The 23,833-nt window shown below is 41.7% G+C and overlaps 1 protein-coding gene across 5 annotated transcripts in view; it reads right to left on the bottom strand.

Annotated features, from left to right (window-relative positions):
• LOC142020541 (arylamine N-acetyltransferase, pineal gland isozyme NAT-3-like) overlaps nucleotides 1-23,833 on the bottom strand; it is an 88,268-nt gene that overhangs the window by 63,681 nt on the left and 754 nt on the right. For all 5 annotated transcript variants that reach the window (XR_012647435.1, XM_075008482.1, XM_075008483.1 and 2 more), the window contains exons 2-3: nucleotides 22,563-22,639; nucleotides 12,731-12,934 (exon numbers count right to left, since the gene is read on the bottom strand). The gene's annotated coding sequence lies outside the window, so the exon portion shown is untranslated. The remainder of the gene's footprint in view (nucleotides 1-12,730; nucleotides 12,935-22,562; nucleotides 22,640-23,833) is intronic.

The following is a 23,833-nucleotide window of genomic DNA, read 5'->3' as shown; positions in this document are numbered from 1 at the left end:
GGAAGATTATTTCTCTTTCAACTGAAGTGCACCTATTGGGGTTCTAGGCTTAAGAGATCGACTTTGGCAAAATCAAAGTTATCTGACATGCAGCCTGTTTCCTCCCACTTGAAAAACAAGTCATTTGGTTACAATTTGGTAAGTAAGCGAAGGTCTAACCTATCATGATTATTTAGCCTCACCTGGCGCATAGTAAATAACTTTCCTTAGTATTTACATCATGTACAGAGTGCTACCTCACCCCCCACCCTTTAATACTATTGATTTGATTGTTAGTTTTCACACTAGGTTGTGCTGCTACGTAACTGTTTCAATCTCATTTTAACTCTGCCTATAAGAGTTAGCTAAATTACCATTTTTAATAAGAAATCCTCTGGTGGTAGGAAATATTAATGTACCTATGTGCAGTTAGCTGAAGTAAATAAACACATTTTTTCCTAAGTGTAGGGATCTGTGTATCTTACTTTTGTGGGCTTATGTATAAGCCGATCATAACACGCTGTCATTTTTCAACATCTAAATTGTTTTTAATGTTTGTGGTCCTTTATCTTACTGCAGGTTGAACCTCTCTAGTCTGGCACTCTCTCATCTGGCAACATCCATAACCTGTCATGACTTTAGTTAGCTACATGACCACTGCTCATGGGTGTGGCCAAGTTTCCCATGGTCCGATAAAGTTTGTTTACAGCCACCAGTCCTGTCTCTCAGTGTTCTGTTCTTCAGCTGTAATTTACCCCTAAATGGCTTCTGAGAGCCCAGTAAGCAGTGCAAGCATTGGCAATGCTCCTAAACAATACTATCTCCCATGGTCTAGCAAATTCCCTAGTCCGGCACTGGTCAGGTCCTGAGTGTGCCAGACTAGCTAGGTTCAACCTGTACTCTTCTTAGAACTTGTATATTACAGGCTTACCTAAAGCCCTGATTTAGAAGCTGCAAGCAGATCAGTAATCCAATTGGAACAAACACCACTTCTTACAAGTCACTGTACAACTTTAAGTATATAGTTGACACAGGGCCTAGGGGCAAAACTACTCTGAAAAAAACAAAACAAAACAAAAACGAGAACAAAACAAAAGTATAGCACACAACACCGAGAGCCAGGACGGGTGGCTATACAAAATGCATGCAGGGCAGTCTCAAAGCCTGGGTCAACTGACTCCAGCTCACCCTACAATTCTTCAAATAGGAACGCAGATGAGCCCACCTGGGCTCTGAGACCTCCCCATCCCTCTGCTCTCTGCTGGATTTCCAAGTCCAGTGTTGACTGTCCACACCTCTCTTTTTAGTCCTGAGTCAGCTGGACTTCAAATCTTACTGCTGCACTGTTTTTTCCCTACTGCAAAAGTAGCACCCACATCACTTAGAAACACACACTAAATACACAATAAGGCCTTGATCCTGCAAACACATACCTAACTAGATGTACAGGTTGAACCTCTCTAATCCAGAACTCTCTCATCCATCCACATCCATAATCCAGCGAGATTTTAGTTAGCTGGATGACCACTTACAGCGGGTGTTGCCATGTTTCCCATAGTCCTATAAAGCTTGTTTCCAACCATCTATCTTTATCCAGTCCTGTCTCTCAGTGTTCTGTGCTGTTATTTAGCTGTAACTTACCCCTAAATGTCTTCTAAGTGCCCAGTAAGCCGTGAAAGTGGTCATAATGTGCTAGACATTATTGACCTCCTGTGGTCTGGAAAATTCTCTCATCTGGAACCAGTCGGGTCACAAGGGAGCCAGATTAGAGAGGTTCAACCTGTATTAAGAGACCTGGGACCTGAGAGAAGAAAATACCTGTCTGAATTTGATTTCTTACCATAGTCTAAAGGCTTATCTCTACCATGACATATTTACCTTAGTAAGCCCATATAACAAATTGTGTTCATGCCTCAGAACGCAATTGCAACCAGGTGCAATCAGATGTCTGTTTGAAACCATCCGCAGGGTGAAAGAACTGAGGATAGCTTGTATAAGGATTTCCATGGTCGTATGGTAAGGACTGAAATATTGTGAAAGCTTGGGGGTTGAGAGAGACACCTACGTGGATAAAGAGAAGAAACACTTCTGACCACACTTCTATACTTCTAACAAATCATTCAGGGAAGAGGCTTCCTGAACTGTGAATAAGCCACCATTTTACCAAGTTTTAACCAACATTTTAAACTATCACTCGCCTTTGAAGATTCATTTCAAAAATGTATTTTTAACACAGCATACTATTACTTTGGAGCCTGACTCTGCCCCAGGTTGCTTGCACATAACTCCTACTGGAGTGAAAGCGGGTTACAAATATGCATCTTCAAAGGTGGATTTTAACCCTATAGCTTTAATTTACTCAAAGAATACAGCTCCATGAGCCATGAAAAAATATCTAGTAACCATCTGTCTTTATCCATCAGGCTGAAAGCAGTTAATCAAACAGACTTTTTACTTTCTTCTTTTTCTCAATTGCTTTGAACACAGATGCAGCCTTTCCATAATTAAACTCAGCTCTGCTGCTCTCAGACAGATTAATTCTGGAGAACTTGTCAGGCGTGTCAGCTGATATACAAGCCTGTGTCTTGTCTCCAGGCTGCTCTCAAACATAGAGAAGCTCTCTTAGAAGTGACTGAATTAACCCATGAAAGTAATGCCAGAGTACAGCTCTGTATTTTGGAGGCTCTTGGGGAGTTGTTCTAGCAACCTCTCCACTCACTGCAGTCTAGCAAAACTTGGTAAAATTTCAGTCACCAGAAATTATTTCTTGTGCACAGTAAATAAAGTTTAAGTTTAAGCCCTGCCCTAGGACACCAATAGATTCTTGGCACAGTAAATGAAATTTGTCTCTGAGGATAACCCTCCACCTGAACGCTGCCATACAAGGAGTATATTAGTTAAGTTAGTTAGTTAATTAGTTCATACTCCATGACTCAGTCAATCTTTTGGTTGTCTGAAACTGTGAACAACAGCATCAATTGTACTGATAAACATACCTGTGCAACGGGACTGAGAGACCATCTGACACATTTCACACTTTTGCACATTCCTGAACAGGATTTTCACGGGTTAGCAGCTCCCTGAACCATGTAATCATCTTAGAAGTTGCATACCGCACAATGAGACCCAACAAACATTCATACATTGTCAGAAGTTTTGACCTCACAACCATACTGTTAACTTCAGTGCAAACAGCATCATATCCAGGGACAGAGGTTAGCACTAAATTGCTATCAGTAACGAGATCCTAGCTATTTTAATTTTCCCTCTTCCTAAACATACCATCCAGCACATAATATACATTTTAAAATTATAGCTACAATTGTTGAGATTCAAGTATTTCCCATTTTAAAAAGATCCTTGTTTCACAGCTTTATGTTTTTAAAGCAGAAAATTGATGGACACCATCTCCATCTATGAGTGATTTTTCATGTAAGTGCCATTTCCGTTAAAATTATATATATTTCTGCTGTTAAAATGAAACTTCAATGTTATAAATTGCGGTTTAAAAATTCCAATTACTACATATAATTAAAAAGAGTTAATTATGATTAGTTTTAAATTGATGTATATTATGAATTATTATTACAGGTTGAATCTTTCCAGTCTGGCACTCTCAGGAACTGACCAATGATGAACCACAGAATTTGCCAAACCCAGCCCATCCACTGGCAGTGTTATACCTCTCCCTGTTCACATATAATGCCTCTCTTGACAGTACCCTGTTGACAAAACATCGGTGTAAATGCTCTGGGGACCTTCTGTCTACAGACAGGGCTTCCGGTTCACTGGGCAGCCCAGTTTAAAACAGCTCCAGACAGCCATTCTGTTGAGAGAGGGCTGGGCAGTCTGGCTGCTCTCTGTTGACAGACTGGATTGCTCTTTTGATCTGATTTTGTGTGTAGATGCAATCTGTCGACAGAAGTTTTGACGGAAAGTCCCTTCCAACAGTGACTTCCGTCGACAACGGCTTCTCGTGTAGGCATAGCCCAGCTGAGTAAACTTGGCCACGGAGAGTTATGCAGGAAGCCAGCAAGAGAGCCAGAAATAAAACCCAGGATTAGTTGGTCTCAGTTCAATGCTGTTACCCAAACACCATTTTCACTTCTCGAAACTGCCTCATTACACATAACACAATTACGAAACAGTACAGTACAGGGCATGTCCCAGAAGACTTATCAAGATCTGTTTTTATTGCCTTGCCAAAGAAACCATGTGCAACTGAATGTAAACAGCGTAGGACAATCACTCATATGACCAAAATTCTTTTGAAGATTATGATACACCAGATTAGAAATCAAATACAGTCTGAGATCTCTGATGACCAATGTGGATTTGTGAAAGACCGAGGTAATGCAGCATACATTTTAAGGTCATTAATCAAAAGCACTGGAAGTTCAAAAGGACATATATTTGTGCTTCATTGACTATGAGAACATTCGACAGAGTAAAACAAGAAGAAATGATGAGACTGTTGGAAGAACTGGATATAGATGGGAAGGATTTGAGAATAATTAAAAACATCTACTGGGAACAGACAGCAGCCATCAGGATCAGAAAAAACCTTGGTAGATATGTGAAGATAAAACGAGGAGTGAGACAAGGTTGTGTTCTTTCACCTGATCTCTTTAACTTGTACAGTGAAAGAATAATGCGCAAAATAGAAGAAGGTCTGCCATGATTAAACACTGGAGGATGTAACATCAACAACCTGAGGTATGCAGACAATACTGTTTTAATAGCAGGAAGTGAAAAAGATCTTCAGGAACTGGGTAAGGTTGTCAATAAAGAAAGTGAGCTGAAGGGACTCAAGCTGAACTTCAGTCTCCAAACTCTCTTAGACAAAGAGTTAATGGGCATGAAACAGACACAAAAACACTCCTGATCCACAAACTGGTCAGCCGACATTTTAATGGAATGGGCCATTCTGTTAATGATTTAAGAGTCTGCGTCTTACTGAAGAGGAATTTTCACACTACTTTGGAAAGAGAGGCTGCTGAACTCTGTTTTATATTCAAATTCAACACATTAACATATGGTTCGAACTGGGATGCGAATTTTCTGGGTCATTATAGGGGCTCTTTTGCTAACTTGTGCCAAAGTTAGACTCGAGACTCACAATTTGTCAGACCACTCTGTTTATTAGCAAAGCTGCTCTGCTAATACATTCAGAGAAAGGTGAGCCCCCACCTAGGGCTCAGGTCTCTCAATTTATACAGACAAAAGAAGGCAAGTTAATAAACAAAGAAAAACCAGACACAACCCCGCCCCACATAGCCCCTGAAACCAATCACATATCTTCATTTCCATATCACCTTCGGCAGTCTCCTGTTTATGATCTCTGGTTACCTTAACTAATTACCGTCTAGCACCTACTGCTCTGGTTCCTGTTTTCCCAGGCACACCTAGCTCCATCCAAACCCACCCTACATTCCTATACACATCATCAACATAACTTCCCCTTCTTGAGCTCAGAAGCAACATTGTATCATACTGTGATTTTTGCAATGTAACTCTTATACTTCCACACTTGGCTCAATCTAATTCTTGACTCCCACACACCCCCCTGCCCCTCTACTCTCTGATTTGCTCACCTTGATTTTTTTTTTTCTGATTTGTCAACCTTGATTACCATTTTTGGTTCTCTATGGCTTAAATATTGAGACTGTTCTGGTATGGCTATGGTCTGAAGAAGTGGGTCTGTCCCACGAAAGCTCACTTAACAAATTATTTTATTAGTCTTTAAAGTGCGACTTTACTGCTTTTTTTTGATAGTATATAGACTAGCACAGCTTTCTCTCAGTTACTAATCCATATGCAACCAAGTCTTCATATGGTGCTATTGTCTAAGGCAATTATTACTTACAACACACCTAGCAAATTCAGCTTCTCAGAAAACTGCTGTAGTTTTAATTCCAAGAAAGACTACGTAGCTTTTAAATATTCTTCTCCTAAACATTCATGCACATTTGCTTCCCTTCCATTTGTTTTTGCTATTACAAACTCAAAGATTTCAGTTTCAATACGGATAACCACAAATATTCAAACATCCTGAATTTGACAAACAAAAAGAAAAATGAAAAAAAATAAGAGCTTGATTTAAAGATCATGAGACAGCTTCCCGGTTAATAAATTTGAAGGTCTCTTTATTTGCTGTCTTGTTTTCAAGTCTTTAGGGTTTACATTTTCAAGGTCTTCTTCACAACCTTGAGTAGGGCCTTATGCAAATCACAGTTTAACAGAAAACTTGAAAATATCCCCACACCATGATCTTATAAATGTTTTCTTCTGAAGAGGAAAATGTTTATCACAAAAACTTTAATCAGAAAATTAGCTCGCCAATTTCAATTAAAAAAAATAATTTTACACCTCAATTTAGTCCATTAGGACATAGGATTACTTGTAAAATTCATTCGATCCTTGAAATTGACCAGCATTACTTGTACAGTTCATTCAATGCTATAAAATTCAGTACTTTGGTATTTACACTATCATGCATTTTCTAAAAGGATGTTATGGTTTACATCAGACTCTGTAACCATGAGGGGCAGAAACCCTTTTCATTTTTTTTAATTAACATTCAGATTTTCATGACTGCAAGAATGCTGATTTTAAATAAAAGTATCAGCTACAGTATTGTCAGATTGACAATAAAATCAAGAGAGTTAGAAACAATGCATTTTCATCCATTGTTTAAGCAGCTGATCGTACGACTGAATACTCTCATATATTTTGTGCTGTCTCACCATAAACAAGTATTTTGTAAAAACACAGGTAATGCTCAATTTTACTTACATGCTAGGGAATAGCCAAAACTTTTACTAAATTGAGCTTTCGTAGGGTCAGTGGGAAAGAAATCTTACTTGGAAAGAGAGAGTTTTGTTTAAAAGATGTAAGGAATGTGCCAGCAGGAACTCAATGCTGCTGAAGGCTGGGAGGAATGTGCCTCCCAGAGATCACTTGCATGAGAATGCACAGGTGTGCATATGTGATACCTTGCAAACAAAGACTGATGGGTAGCAAGGAAGCAATAATATTATGTCAATTGTAAACATGTTGTAAAAAATCACAATTTATGCTAACACTCAGTATAAGAATTGTGCAATTTCACCAATGCTCCAAGTCATTGTGGGGGACAGGGCAGCTGATATAACTGCATGAGACATGGATTACCCAGGGCTCCCTGGTTTAAAGCACTGTAAAGCAGATGGGGTGGGATATGGGTTGAACCAGCTAAGTGAGTGCCTTGGCCATATAGTGATAAGTCTGGTTTGACTAGTCCTTCCCACCTGCTAAAAGATTGAGATGGATACCAGTGTTTGTATGAGACTCAACTTTGGTGGATACCAAGAGCTGAAATCACAGCGTTTTGCCTCAGGCCAGACTCACAGCAGTGGATGGAATGACTGGTGGGCAGCTGGTAGGAGGAGCAACGGACGGCTGGATGCACAGTGTGACTGGTGGGCGGCCAGTAGGAGGAGCAGTGGACAGATGGACAGCACAACCGGTGGACGGCTGGTAGGAGCAAGCAGAACGCCGGACCGGCACAAAGGTGGCATTGTCTCAGGTTCCAGGAGGGAATGCATCAGCATAAGGTGTCAGTGCCTGCACAGACTGGACCAAGTTGTAAATGGGGCATTTGAACTGGGGGTATGGAGAAAGTTGGGTGAGTGGATTGGCTGTTTACAATATTGGACCGGTGAGCCTGAGAGGCCAAGGACATTGCTTAATGCGTTTGAGCTGGGATAGTTACTTGAGAACTGGTTATGAACTCTTGGGTGTGATAATTTTCCCAAGCTCATGCTAATTGACTTTTCTGCCTCTTTTATTAAAGTCCTTTTCTACACTCAGACTCTGTGCTTTTGCATGGGGAAGCATTGCCTCTCTGAGGTGCCCACGGTTGTGTGAATTTCCCAGGCTACTGGGTGGGGGCTTGAGCTGGTTGTGTGTGAGATGGATGAAATGGAACCCCCAGATGTTGAACCCAGCCCTGATTGCTGCCAATTCCTTCCAGCAGAAGGGTTACAAAGATGTGTGTGTATAGGGGGGGAGGGGATAAAACAGAACTGGGGTTTTCCTCGGGCTACTGTTTAATAGAAAACTATCCCACATATCTACTTTGCGGTGAGACATAGATAATAAGGTATGTCTCAACAAGACGTAAGAGTTAATGCAGAGGTCTTAAAGTCCCAGCCTGGAGGTCATCTGCCAATGGAGAACCTTCCCAGTCTGCCCCGTGAAAACTTTTTGAAAAGTTTGCCCATCCAGCCCACGCAGCTGATGGCTGTGGGGATAGGTTGCACACGGCGACTCACCAGTGCACACGACTTGAAGCAGCATTCAGGTCTCCAGCACTCCCCTGCTCCCAGCTGCATAGAGCATTGCCAGGTCTCCAAAGCCACCATTGGCCAGGGAGCCCCCCCAGATGACACATTTCTCCTGCCACTTTCATGTACTCCAGTTGGGTGAGCTTGCCTGTCACTTACTGGCTGGGATTTTGCTTTTATTTACTCTGCAAGAGGGAAGTGGATCTCTCTGTGGGGGCATAGCTATTTGGGGAGGGATAAGGGTTCAAAGACTCTGACTGTTTGCCCTGAAATGTTGACAGCCTAAAACAATGTGTTGTAATAAATTAAGGAGTGCCCTTAAAATATAACGGTATGGCTCCATCTACACTAGCCAAAAACTTAAAAATGGCCATTTCAAAGTTTACTAATGAAGCGCTGAAATACATATTCAGCGCCTCATTAGCATGCGGGCAGCCGCGGCACTTTGAAATCGACTCATAGGAATAAGGGGACTTCAAAGTAGCTGGGGTCCCTTCAAAAAGGAGCCCCGTCTGGACGAGCCGCATCAATTTCAAAGTGCCGCTGCCACCCGCATGCTAATGAGGCGCTGAAGATGCATTTCAGGTCTTCATTACTAAACTTTGAAATGGCCATTTCGAAGTTTTTGGCTAGTGTAGACACAGCCAATATGATGTGATTCAAGTGGCGTCTTGTATCTTTTATCTTCCTCGTGTGTTTTGCTCACACATATACACAAATCTGTCTCCCCCTCACACAAGCACCTTGTTTGTGTGTCATCATCACTAAGTTGAAGTGGCTCCATCCAGGCAGAAGACTGTTCTCCCTTCTGAAACAACCATGGTTTACATGTCCTATGGAAAACAATACTCAATGCTTGTTGTTTATATGCCACGCCCTGTGCAGAAACAGCTGCCCTAGCTGCTTATTTCAGACTAATGCACCCAGTTTTAACTCCCCTGGCTTCTGCTCCACTGGGGCATTGCACAAGGAGTAGACCCCTTCACAAGATGGGGCAGTGCAGCAGGCCCGTGCAGAGAGCTACTCCTACCGCTTTCTTCTGGAGTGTTCCCTGAAGCACAGGGAACGGGGTAGTAGTCCAAGTCAGAGCACAGCTGATACCAGTGCATGAAGGCAGTGAAGTTCCCAGATCTGGCTTAATCTAATGCAGCTGGGGCTTTTCAGGAAAAAAAAATAAAAAAGCCTCAATTGGCAGGAGACTTGTGGTGAATCAGGAGAATTGGCATCCCTGATATCTAGTCAGTTGCACAAAATGAGATAATCAGTTCACATTTTACACCCACAAATGGGATGGCTCTGAACACCCTTCTCGAGAGCCAAAGGGACATGCCCCAGCTCACAGCTGGAAGCCACTTTAGCTCTGCTGCACTACCAGTAGAGAGATTCCCATCAGCTTTAAAAAGACCTGGGGAGGGCAGGAAGGGAAGGGAAGGGGAGAAGGCACAAAGTCCTCCCGCCCCTCCACAAGCCCTACCAGACAGTGGTGCCTGCTAGCCCTCTAGGAGGATTTAAGGACTGGCACTGCCCCATTTAAGCTCTGGGTTAAAGTCTCCCCTACCAGCAAGTGTACACAATCCGACAGCTAGCAAAAGCTAAATTATGCAGCTGCACTAAACTGGAGAGGGTGAGAGGCTGGGAATAACATATGTTACAAGAAGTCTAGGGCTGCGGAAGGGCCAGACAGCAAAACTTTGGGAGGGCAAAGAGGGGGAGGATTATATACCCCCAAGAACTCTTTGTCAAGCCTTTCAAACTGGCTTGGTTCAGGAAAGAGATCATGCCCTTTGGCATGCAATGAAGGTTGCAGTGGTATTTTTTTTTTTGTACTAAACTATTTTCTCTTGTTCCATTAGGAAAGGAGCAACAAGTTGTTGTTGTTTTTTTTTTTGAATGAATAAGTGATGAAAAAGAAACATTTAACAAGACTGATAGCCCAAGACTGGGGACCCAAATATTTTTAAAGTCCATTAATTTTGAAAGCTGCATTTTCTGCTGCCTCAGCTTAAAATAGTTCTGTGCTCAGGTGAACAATGTTCCTACCAGAGAGTAATTGGAGTGTGTTGAGAGCCTGATAAACATACATGTTCATAATCTGAGAAACTTTCTTTAAACATTTAATAATTCAGAGGGAGAGACTGCCTACTTATGTGATTTTACCACAAAGAAATTAAGGGAGTTCTTGCATGGCTATTCCCTTTGTATGTAGAAGGAACAAGGAGTAGGTTTGTTTTTCAATGAGCGTGCTTCCTCATAAATGTGCTTTACTCTCACATTTATAGAGCATGCTGCAAATCCCACTGGGTGCGTCTACACTTGCATCCCTCTTTCGAAAGAGGTAGGCAAATGAGGAAAATTGAAAATGTAAATGACATGCAGATTTACATATTTGGCACCTCATTTGCATATTCTTATTTCAAAAGAACTTCTTTTGAAAGATTAAAACCAGTGTAGACGCTGCTCTTTCGAAAGTAAACCCCATCTTCGAAAGAATCCTTCTTCCCTTTATTTAATGGGAAAGAAGGTCTTTTGAAATAATATGCAAATGAGGTGCCAAATACACAAATCTGCACCTCATTTGCATACCTCTTTTGAAAGAGGAATGCAAGTGTAGAGAGACAGGCTGTTTCTACACAGACCACTTCCTTCGGAAGTGGTATGCTAATACATGGAGCGAAAGATGCTAATGAGGTGCGGATGCAAATTCCCCACACCTCATTAGCATAATGTCACGTGATTTGGAGCCTGGAAAACTGCTCTTCCAGACTCCAAAATGCCATATAGAAGCACGGCCCCGGGGGGGCCTTCCAGAAGGACGTGCTCCTTCTGGAGGCCCCTTCTTCCCAAAAATCTTCAGGAAGAAGGGGCCTCTGGAAGAAGGACTTTCTTCCGGAAGCTCCCCTGAGGCCGCGCTTCTACATGGCGTTCTGAGTCCGGAAGAACAGTTTTCCGGACTCCTAATCACATGACATTATGCTAATGAGGCACAGGGAATTTGCATCGATGCCTCATTAGCATCTTTCCCTCTGTATATTAGCACACCACTTCCAAAGGAAGTGGCCTGTGTAGAAACAGCCCCAGTGCTTGATAGCTGGGTGCAGAAAGTAGAGGCAGTAAGTTTCTTTTGGAGACTGGAAGGGATGGGATTTTATTTGGGCAAAGAATGTTTGCTGAATGTTGCATTCTAGGAAAGATCTGCTATTTACATGTTAAACAAAAAAAGCAGTTCAGACCTGTAAGGTGCCTACAGCTTATAAGTTACTTGAAAAAATTTCAACTACAATAAAAGTGATTTGTCTCACAGGTTGTAACACCGAGTGAATCAGTAGACACTTGCTCAAAGCACATACTTCTTGAGAACAATAGTTCACAACCAGGCAAGAGATTATTGGCAGGTGTAAGTTTATCCCTTAGTAGGGCTATAATATTAACAATACTGTAATCGGTGATATAACTGCACAGTCCAAAGTGTTCAGAAGACGACACCTTTATTTTAAACCCAGGCATGAAGAGGGGCAAAAGGGTTAAAATGACTCCTGTAAGATTGTAACATACCAATGGCAGAGCTACAAACAGAGCAAAGCCTTGACCTTATTAGATCAACCACTTGTTACCAGATTTGCCCATTACTTTCAGGTATGCTCATTTATTAGGGCTATTCGTCAGGGTGTTCCCCTTGTGTTCTCATATGGAGCTCTATTTCTGCCTTTTACAAGGTCCCTCACAATGGAGCTATCCTGCAAGACCTAGGTTCCACAGGGCTGGATTCTTCCTGCCCTAGAATCAGATGAGTGAACATGCCCCGCGCACGCACACACACACGTGCATGCACAACATCTACACAAGGCAAAGTAAATCCACCACAGAGACGTTGATTTTGAGCTACACAATTGTCAAAGCTAGAATTGCGTATCTGTGCTCAGCTAACTTGGCTGTCCATACTGGGAAAGACTGACAGGAGAATATCTCCCATCGACTTCCCTTAGTATCTTGGGAGGAGTACAGGGGTTAATTGTGACCCCCTGAGAGGTCAGTTTTGCACATCCATGCTAGACAGTGTACCTGTGACTTAACAGAGCATGTCTGAGGAGAACTAGGTTAATGTGCACTTCCAGGATGACCTCGTGTCTCCCTGAACTCAGGAGGATGAGTCAAGCAGCACTTTCAAGGTGACACCCTCATTATGCTCACAAAGCTGGGGGAGGCAAAAGGAAGAGAACACAATGGGCATAGTGACAAAGTTGGTAACTTTTACCTATATAACTTTATTCAAAGCACCAAGGATTGTTTGGAATAGCCTTGATCTGCACATATTAAAAACAAATGAGCTACGGAAACTAAAGCTTAGAATTAAGAACCCTACTAGTGCACATCATGAGGAAATTCGGCTAGTACAAGCTGTAGATCGTCTACAGTTAAAACATTACCTTCTACATAGGCATCCAGAATTTAAGAAAGTTCAGTTTCTGTTGGTCCACTGCATGTTTGATGTAATCACACAGAATAGGAGGAGTATGGTTATATTGTGGCTTCTACGAACTGCCGTGACAGAAAGGTTGAACTACTGTGCACCCTGGAACGGTTCTAGCATTTTCACATGGCACAAATCCCACTCTGAGAGGCTGGATACTCTGGAAAAAATAAGTGGGGGGGGGGGTGAAAAGGGGGGAGAAAGATATTTAAATGCAAGTTTCAGTCATCCTTGTTTCACTATGGCCATGTCTACACTAGCCCAAAACTTCAAAATGGCCATTTCGAAGTTTACTAATGAAGTACTGAAATACATATTCAGCGCCTCATTAGAACATGGGCAGCCACAGCACTTCGAAATTGACGTGGCTCGCCCAGATGGGGGCTGCTTTTCAAAAGGACCCTGGCTACTTCGAAATCCCCTTAGTTCTATGAGCAGATAGGAATAAGGGGATTTTGAAGTAGCCAGGGTCCTTTTGAAAAGGAGCCCCCATCTGGACAAGCCACACGGCGGCAAGCCGCATCAATTTTGAAGTGCAGTGGCCACCCACATTCTAATGAGGCACTGAATAGGTATTTCAGTGCTTCATTGGTAAACTTCGAAATTTTGGGCTAGTGTAGACATAGCCTATGTGAATTAGGCAAAAACCTCATTGCTGGACCTCACATATTCCAATTCCACAACCATTCAGTTTTCCTTCCCCTCAAAGTAGCCAAAATATTAATTATTGAGTAAATTGCATATTTACACCCAGAACTGAACTGCTCTTGGGAGGTTCACAGAACACCCCTGTTAAGCTGAATGAAAACTGAAGAGATATGGAACACCCCTCACAGGAACAAGCCTTTAGCAATACTTACATGCTATTTCCAGTTCTTACTCTCATTTAATTAAATTGACCACTTGCATAATGAATTAGAACTGCACAGGCAAGACAGCAATGCTACTGAATTACATAATTATAGCATGTGCAAAACACTCAATTAACAAACAGTAACTGGAACATAACAGATGCTTAGTAACAGCAGAGTGAATAAAATCCCCACTAAACACCACATTTGCATAACGCTCGCATTACCATATTTTTGGGTGTTACCACTCCAGACGAAGCAAAGCAAACTTTGCAGATAAGTTATTTTCTGTTTGAAACTTTTGACAAAAACAAGCAACGTTTGTAACCAAGTAACCATGCCATTATTCAGTGCTTTATGTGGTATATTTCAAACTTGTTTCAAATGGATTCGACAGCACCTGCAATTATCTATACCTGTAAAAGAAAGCAGTTGCCTCAAAGAAAATTCATGGATTTTCCCCCCTCCCCAGTTACCAATCCACTCTAAATGAACACTCAGACTATTTTTGACTTTGATCTAATGCCAAATAAAACAAAGCCCCTTGATTTTGCATGGTTTGGAATGAACATGATAAATCAGTGCCGTTCAAAGTTTTTGTAAATTTTTGGACAAATTTCCTTATTAAAGATTCTCACAGCTCCATAGTCAAACTTCAGTGAGCACAGAAGTAGAATACCACAGTGGAGAATAGGGGTCCTACTACACATATCAGAGGGTGGTTTAATCATTTCATGTATAAATAATTTCAAATGAAACACTTTTAAAGCAAAGATTCTTGGCACTGTATCCACATGAAGTTCAAAAACAAATGGTACCAAAACCTAGAAAAATTAAAAGCTTCAGTAGCAGGGCCATCTCCTTGAAAAGCAATGGAAGCCCAGCCACAATAGTTTTCAGTAAGATCGGCCCTTTGATTTTATGCTTTGAATACTGCCTTTTAAAAATAAATGCCCACCACCACACAGCTCCCTCCCACACAGTGAACCCTGAACTTGTGTGTGGTTCCCAACTGTTTCTTCTATGGGTAAGTAGCCCTCAACCCCATAAAGGTTCCCCAGCCCTGCATTTCAGGATGTCAGAGCAAGCCCCTGTAAGTTCCCCTAGAGGCTATGGCCCTTTGGAGGGACTCCCAAGCCAACTGTTTCATATCAAAAGCCACTTGCTGGCTGCAATTACAAACTAGACTTCCCTTGGCAATCCAGAAATTGGCTTGGATCCTGCAAATCCCTCCCAAAATTTTTTTTTTTTTTTTTTGGCGGGTGGGGGGGGGGGGAGGTCAGGGGAGGAAGGCAAGACCCAGGTGGGTCAGATCCAAAGGGGCAACCTGGGACCAGCAGAATGAAAGGGACAATTGTCCCAATGCTGTGCTGCCATCGCAGATCCCCAGAGCAGTTTAACAGACAGGTCACCCGGTTGGGGAATGTGAAGATTTGCCCTCCATAACGACAGTCCAGCCTCAAGGGCTCCCTGTCCGTCAGGGATGCTGGGGGTTGGCCAGGAACATGTTATTGACATGAGGGGGAGAGGCAAGAAACTAGCCAAGCTGCTCCATTCCTGCAGCAGGTTCTTTGGGGCTCCGTGTCCCCAGCCGCGTGCAATCTGCATGGGGGGAGGATGGGTGGGGCTGAGCTCCTGCCTTGTTTGCTGAGGTAAACTGGCTTGTGTACCACTCCTGGCATGCATGCCGGGGGTCGCCAAGAGTATAACATGTCATAAGAATAAGAACTATTATAAAAAGAACCCAGAATATCTTTTTCACTCCCCCCACCCACCCCAGACTAGCTTCCTTTTCTATTACTATCATAAGGTCTGCTTATGTTAGCAGCAAGGAAACGTTACGGACTCTTGTCAGAGGACACTGACAGTTGTAGAAGCACTGCTTCATGAAACTCGAAAAAGGTAAGTAATGTGATCTCTGAACATCAGCATGAGACCTGGAAGCAGTGAGGAAGGAAGAAGGGGAAGGTATATACTGAAATTGTAGAAGTCTCAACAGAATGGCTTTTCTCCACTTTGCTCCACTTGCTCTTGCTTAGAAGCATTTAATTAAGAAAAATACTGTGGGTGTCCTTTCAGCATACTCCTGTATCCCACTGGGCACATTGCAACCCAGGCTTTGGGTGGACTGTCTTACAACCTAACTTTATAAAACACAGTTATTTTGGCTTGACAATCAAAGAAATAAAAGACTGTTAATGAGGCACTTTGGAAGATGCTAATGAGGCGCTGCCATGAATATGCAGTGCCTCACTAGCATAATGACAGCTGTGCACAATCTGAAAGCGCCGCTTTTGGAATGCACGCCGCCCGTGTAGACAGGGCCTTTTGAAAGGACCCCCCTGACTTCAAAAGCCCCTTCTTCCGATTTAGTTTTAGGAAGAAGACGCTTTTGAGGTCAGGGGGGGTCCTTTTGAAAGGACCCATCTACATAGGTGGCATGTGTTCCAAAAGCGGCACTTTCAAATTGCACACAGCCGTCATTATGCTAATGAAGCACTGCATATTTATGGCAGTGCCTCATTAGCATTTTCTGAAGTGCCTCATTAACATGCCCCAAAAGGAGGGGGCGTGTGTAGACACAGCTCTAATATTTAACCTTAAATCTACTTGCTAAGATTAAAAACAAATTACTTCTTGTCATACTTTCAGTGGCTAGAAGAACAACTGATCATTGTCCTTTGTAGAACAACCCTTAACATATGTGAAGGCTGTTAACAGGTCTCCACTCAATCTTCAACTGGTAAGACTAAACATGTCCACTTTGCTTTTTTGTTGTTTTTAAAAACTTTTCCTCATAGGTCAGGTTTTCTAAGCCTTTTATCATTTTTGCTGTTTTCTAGACTTTCACTAGTTTGTGCACATTGTTCTTAGAGTTTGGTGCTCAAAACTTGACACAGTAATCCCAGCAAAGACCTCACGAGTGCAAAAAGAGGAGCAATTACCTCCCATGCCTTAGGATACTCCTGTTACAAAAACCTAAAATATTAGCTCACTTTGCTACTGCATCACATTGGTGGCACACACTGAATTAGCAACCTACAATAATCCCCAGATCCTGTTCAGCAGTACTACAGTTATTCCCTATTTGAATAGTAACAGAGAGGAAGCCGTCCTAGTCTATACACTATCAAAACAAAAAGCAGTCAAGCAGCACTTTAAAGACTAGCAAAATGGTTTATTAGGTGAGCTTTCGTGGGACAGACCCACTTCTTCTGACCATAGCCAGAATACAATGCACAAAGCACCCACACGTATTTACTGGGGGCCAAGGTGAGCTGGGGTGGGAGTTAAAGGGAATTCAAAAATTGTGGTGGAAAGAGCTTCAAAAATTTAATCAGAAATACTCATGCTTTTTAGTTATGTTACACTTGTCATTGCTAAAATATCTCCCACATCATTGCTGCTTGTGCCTACAGATTCATTGTTGATACACAGTTAATGCAATATGATGTACAGATCAAAGAGAAATTTTGCCTCAGTGTAGCTGTGTATGTTGTACCTTACATGTGGCAGAAGTTAATGCAGCTGAAAGAGTTTAATTTCTTCCAAGCGATGAAAGGAAGTGCATCTCCCACCTTCAACAATTAGAGCCCAGGATTCATGGCAGGCTGATTTGACACAGCTCTCAAGATGAGAAAGTGAGGCTGTCACACATCAGTGGAGATGTACGGATTCAGTTTGCTGTATGAATTACTGGCATGTAATGAACCTACCTTCTTATCAGAGTTATAGATCATTGCATTTGGATGAATGTCAACCATCATAGGAACTCAATTTATCACTAAATTTAATATGTGTTACTACTGAATCTGCCTGCTGACAGGACAGGGCAATTGCAAGGGGCCCAGGTTATTCAAAAGCGCCTTGGCACGCCCAGCAGCACAACAAGGCTAAGGGAGGCTTGCTGCTTACCCTCGCAGTTGTGCCACACTTTTCCCAGATTCATAAATGCTGGCACAGTCCCAGCAGCCATTAGACTGGATTGGGGTGGGCGGAGGGAGGAGTGTCTGCATGCTGTCTGTCCCCAGCACCAATTCCACAAGTCCAATTGGCTAGGAACTACAGCCCCTGGGAGTTGCAGGGCCGGTTCTTGAAGGCAACACCTCCCCAGGGCCACTGCCAGAGGGTGTTCCAATCACCTTTGGGAGTTGACTGAAGTAAATGCTGACCCCTGACCCTCCTCCTGCATCCCAACCCCCTGCCCAGCCCTACACATTCCCGCAAGCTGGCTCCAGAGCTGACACCTCCTCTCGCCACCCAGCCTAGGGACCGCACCTAAATTCCCTCTCAGAGCTCAACCTTTCATGCTTACCTTCTTCCCCAGTGTGGTGAAGGTGAGTGGAGTGAGAGGCAGGTAGTGACAGACAGGGGTGTGGAGGGGAGTCTCGGGGAAGGGGCAGGATAGGGGCAAGACCTCAGGGAATCGGGGTGGCAAAGGTACTTGGGTTTGCCTGATTAGACAGCTGGCAACCTTAATGAATGTGGAAGCCCCTGCTGTGCCAGAAAAGTATGTCCAACAGTGCAGGCCGAAGCCTGCCAATGCAGGCGCTGTACAGTCCATGGAGGATCCTATCCAGGCAGATGTGGGGTGCCCACTCACTGTTCTGCTCTAAGGCCCAGAAATACTGTGAGCGGGCCTATTCAGAATTACAAAGAGTCTTATTCAAATAACTGGGAATCGAGTCTGAAGTGAGATAAGCCACGAGATACAAAATTGTCCTTATCTAGGAGAATAAACAGACACAGCTAAGAAAATCGTGCATTTAAGTTTCTCTTTCCAACAATATTTTTGAGGGACTTTTATGGACTTTTTAGACAAATTTACTTTTAAATGGATTAGCCTCTTAGATGCAAAACTGCTAAATCCTACAGCTCTTGCTTTTATGAATAGTTCTGCTGAATTGCCTGAACTATTCACCAAGTAAACACGGCAGAATTGGGTCCTTTGTATTTAAATATACAGAAGCATGCAAGTAAGCATCTCCAACCACAAAGCATAGCAGCAATAACACCATGCTACCTTATTTTTCCTAGTTACTGTTTGTAAATACATTGATCTTAATTTTTCTCGACTCTAGTTGCTTCATTTTTAGCAGGCACTTTACACTTCCTGGCTGACAGGGGTGTTGTGAAGCTCAAATAATCAATGTTTTCCAAGTTGTTCACGAAATTCAGGTGCAGAGCTTGAGACACACATTTTAAGAATTCCCAAGCATCCGTTTACTTCTGCTGGAGTCTGTGCTCAGATTCTCTGAAAATCAGACCCTGCGTGCTCTCACACACAAGCCCATAATATGAGCAGCCACTTTTGAAAGGTTTGGCTAAACTGACATGTTAAAAGTCACTCAAATTGACGACAAAACTATTTAAAAAAAAAAGGCAACACAAAGTGTTGAGCTTTGGCTGCATCTTCAGTCAATAACTTGCCCAACATTTGTGGGGTTCTTCAAAAAAAAAATTTTATTAAAAAAAACCAACAACTCTCAATAAAATGTTCACCTTGAATTTATGTCAATCTGTATTTTCAAAGGAGAATTTTATGGGGCAATGCTGCAAATTTTTGATTCATCTGAATAAAAAACATACAATATATTTCTTACCTACAGAAGACCGCCCACCTCCCAAACATTGGATTTTATAGGCATATATATCACATTACACCAAAAGACTGCTGGTTCATCCTGACAGTGAAGAACAACTATCCAAATAAATTGTACTGACTGTGGACTTGTGTACCCAGAACTAAAAAGGTTAGCCTCTCTTTTCTGGTGGCTTGCTGAAAGCTAAGAACGTGCTGTTCCTAGCTTTTAGTTAAAATGCAAGTACCTATGCTATGGTACCAACTGTAATTATTAGAGTTATGCAAACATCTCTGAAAGGTGTTAAATCAGGTGTGGTACAACAGCTCCCTCTGTCAGATCAAAGTGAAAAAAACAGCAGTTGCAGAGGGAACTGCCCAATACTAAAATGACCCCTCTGTTGCTGAAAAGTGAAGGTCAGGTGTGTGGTTGACCCAGTTATATTATTGAGTCTCTTTAGCCATGTCTACACTACAGTGATCTTTCGAAAGATGGTCTTCTGGAAGATCTTTTCGAAAGTGTGCGTCCACACACAAAAAACCAAATCAAAAGAGCAATCTGCTCTTTCGAAAGACAGCGTCCACACAGACCCTGCTCTTTCAAAAGACTGGGCCAGGGATCGAAAAATCCAGCACCATGAGGACTGCTCCTTCAAACAAAAGTCCCCTGGAGCATTTACATACACTTTTTTCCAAAAGAATCCTTCCAAAGAAGGCACTCTTCCTCATTTGGGAGAGGAAGAGGGCCTCTGGCAGAAGCGCCACGTTCTTTTAAAAGGAAGTCAAAAAAGCACATTTTGTGCATGGACGCTCCACTTGTTCTTTCGGAAGAGGGCCTGATTTTCCAGAAGGACTTGCTAGTGTAGACACGGCCTTTCTGACTTGACTTTTAGTCACACATGAAAGGATGAGTGAACATTCAACCAAAAACTTGAGGAGAACATTAGAAACCTAGGACTGGATTGGTTCTGCTGTGGTATGTCATGTTTGACATTCACTGGAAGAAATATAGAGGAAACCACACAAATCTCTTTGTCACTATGTAATTCTAGCCACAATGCAAACTATTACAAACACCTTTCATCCAAGGATCTCAAAAGGCTTAAACAGCTTACAGTCCCAAGAATTACATATCTGTTCATTTTACTGATGGGCAATTGAGGCAAATAAAGGTTGAATGACTTGTCTTAAGGATAATTTCTTCCATGGGAGGAAGAGAGATCAAAGTTGATGATGGTATTTGCTATTTTGATTAGGAATCCTCTGTCCTAATGATCTTTTCCTTTCAGTCAGTGCTTGAATTATCATTTGAATGAAATGATACCTTCTACCCCCCAAGCACGCTTTATACAGAAAGGTCAAACAAAGGGTGATGAGAGAATTGTTCAGATGAGCAAATATCAAGCTATTTGAATTAATTTTGTGGACAGCAAATTAATTAGTGACAGCAAATGTCACTAATTTTGATTTTTTCCCCCTGCTGTAGAACAAATAGTTCCAGTAATGGAAGGACTTGCTCTTGCTAGGATTCTTTCTACACTAAGATCTGTACGGCATGCAGGAGGAAGGTGAGAGAGAGTGACAGGAGAGGTCTGTATATCTAGATGTAGAAGACTGTCCAAAAGCAATACAATGAAGACCTTTAGGTAAAGGCATAGTTTCAATTTTCAGTGTTCACCTTGCTTACATGCCAAAAATCTGTGAGCCATATAACTGATTTCTTGTTATTAGTAAGTTTTACTACCATAATACTCAGGAGCATGTTGTGCAGCAGGATCCTATTGTGTTAGGTGCTACACAAACAGAACAAAAAAAGAATCTCTGCCCCAGAAAGATCACAATCACAATCTATGTATTATAGAAACCAAGAACAGGATACAGACAGACAGTAAAGGGCAAGGAAACAATACTAGTCAACATAAACATGGAATCAGTAACCTAATCATTGTTCAGCTTTTGGTAGTCATCAAGGCAAGAGAGAGTTAGAGAGAGAATTGTAGGAGGAAATATTGCCATGAGAACTCATCCCAGATGTATGAGGCAGCACGGGAGAAAGCACCAGGATTCCTATTTGAAAAACTAACAAGTGGCAATGGAGGTTGGCATCCCCAAGAAAGTTAACATTTTGGTAGCAAATGAGAGATGATGAGTAGTGTGAATTTAGGCCATAAAGGATTGTGATCAAGAAAGTGAAGACTAGCAGCTTGTATTTGACAGGGAAGGGGGCCCAAAGGAGTGATTCAGAAAGATAGGATGATATGGTCATTGTCGCAGCGCATTGCTTTGATTTTTTCCACAAGCATTCTGAATAGATATGATGAGGGCAAGGTTGTATTTGTCAAGGTCAGAGAAAAGGATACTGTGGTAAATGAGGTGCATGATTAGTATGTTAGCTGCATGGATAGATAAGAAAGGCCAGATCACAGACATTAAGTAGAAAAAATTGCCAGTTTAGACATATCCTAGTTGTATTAAGAGCCTAGAAAGAGCTTCAAGTTAAAGAGGATGCTTAGGTTATGAGCCTAAGTGACAGGCAGCATTGTGGTGCTGTCCACAGTGATTCAAAAAGAAAGAAAGAGTGGTGGAGGGTTTGATGGGGAGAAGGGGGAAGAATGAAAGAAGACGAAGAACTCAGTTTTAGCCTTATTGAGCTTGAGCTGACAGCTGGCCATCCATGAACAGATTTCAGAGATGGGATGAAATTTTAATTTTAACACAGAAGACAAGTCTGAAATTTGGAGAGGTTTTATCCATAGGACCATCCTTAACCTGTTAAGGACAAACAAAGCCTTCCGTTTTAACACGCGTCAGGATTTATTTCTATTTCAGACATAACAAATCTCTGTATTCTCACAATATGCTCAATTATTTCCAACTGTTTCGTATAATTTAAACCACATATTTTCCAAGTCCATTAAATATTTTGGGCTCTGACAGGTTTAACTTATTTGCAGATAAGTCATTTTCCCCCTTCCTTCCAACCAAGGAAACAAAAAAACAAAAACAAAACAAAAAATCCAATTCTATTACATAAAATAGCATAATAAAAGTTTAGATTCACATGGGAACCCATTGCCATGCCCTGCAATGTAGTATGATTATCAAACAGCTAAAATACATAATGTCTTATTTGTTTCTGATATGTACAACAATTACCTTGAAACACACTGTTTATAAGATGTGAACACTATTAGAAATGTTAACAGCTACACTCTGGGAGAAAAAAAATTAAGCTTCCCATAAATCTTGGCTTTACTCTTCTTACTAATCATGAATTCAAAAAAAAAAAAAGTAGTATATTTTTTCTACTGATCTCTTTAAGATTTTTGAAAACTAGAAACTATAATCATACTTACTTGATTTAAGTAGTTTTGACACTGAATTGATTTTTGGATTGTGTTCTGACATTCCCCAAGTGAATGAATACATGTCTCTGAAAGAAATAAAGAAAGAAATGTGTTGGTAACGTGGTTTTACATTGTTTTCTTGTTACCAGTTTGAGTTTTAGACTCTCTGGACCAGATTCTGGTGTAAAGTATACTGATCTGAACCATCAGTGATTCTACTGTCTCTGTTATCATTATCCTCATCAACAACCACCACCATAGGCTCAGCCCCCTTTCGTGTCTGATGCCTCTCTCACTATTTCGTTCCATCTTTCCCTGTCTGGTGTGGAGCTAGTTACAGAAACTAAGCCACTCCACACTGATCTACTATAGCATCTGCCCATTTTCTGCATTGTTTACTTAGTCACAAATCTACATTAGCATTGTATAATACATGAAGGACTTGTTTACAGTGGAAAGTTACATGATGGTGGAATGCAACTTTATGTATTCAGGTAAAGGACAAGAATTTGTTGGTTTTAACTTTGTTGCATGAGTCCTTGTGTAAACAGATGCTAAGGCCTGTGTTGATTATCCCAGTTCTTCATGGTTGTATTCCTACTGATGTAACATCCCAGTGTAGACAATTCAGAAGATAAACCAGCAGTCATGTAGCACTTTAAAGACTAACTAAATAATTTATCAGGTAATAAGCTTTCACGGGACAGACCACTTCTTCAGGAGTTGTCATAGAAGTAAATCTGTCCCACTAAAGCTCATCGCCTAATAAATTTTTTAGTTAGTCATTAAAGTGCTATATGACTGCTGGTTTGTTTTGTTTTGTTAGAATACCAGCTAAGATGGCTGTTACAACTCAGAAGATGGTGAAGTTCTTCCAGATTTACAACAACATAACTGAGCTCAGAATCAGGCAACTTGCGCTAGATGTAGAAACAACAAGAAGTCCTGGAGTGCCTTACAGGCAAACAGATGTCTTGGAGCATAAGCTTTCGTGGTCAAAGCTGATACTCCAAAATATCTGTTAGTCTACATGGTGCCCCAGGACTTGTTTTTCCAAGATACAGACTAACTCAGCTACCCCTCTGATAGATGTATAAAGTGATTCCAAGGGCACCAAAGGACAGAGAGAGAGAGAGATGAGCCAGACAGCTCTCGACCAGACAACTGCAGAGTAACTATCTCCAACACCTCAGAACTTTTGGCAAATCAAAGAGGGCGCACCAGGTTACCTTTGTAAGGACAGAAGGAACAAAAGAGGGAAACAGAGATAGTCACTAGCT

The sequence above is a fragment of the Carettochelys insculpta genome, chromosome 14 (genome assembly GCF_033958435.1).
Source record: "Carettochelys insculpta isolate YL-2023 chromosome 14, ASM3395843v1, whole genome shotgun sequence".
In the NCBI taxonomy this organism is placed as follows: Eukaryota; Metazoa; Chordata; order Testudines; family Carettochelyidae; genus Carettochelys; species Carettochelys insculpta.
This window is presented reverse-complemented; position numbering and strand designations above follow the sequence as displayed.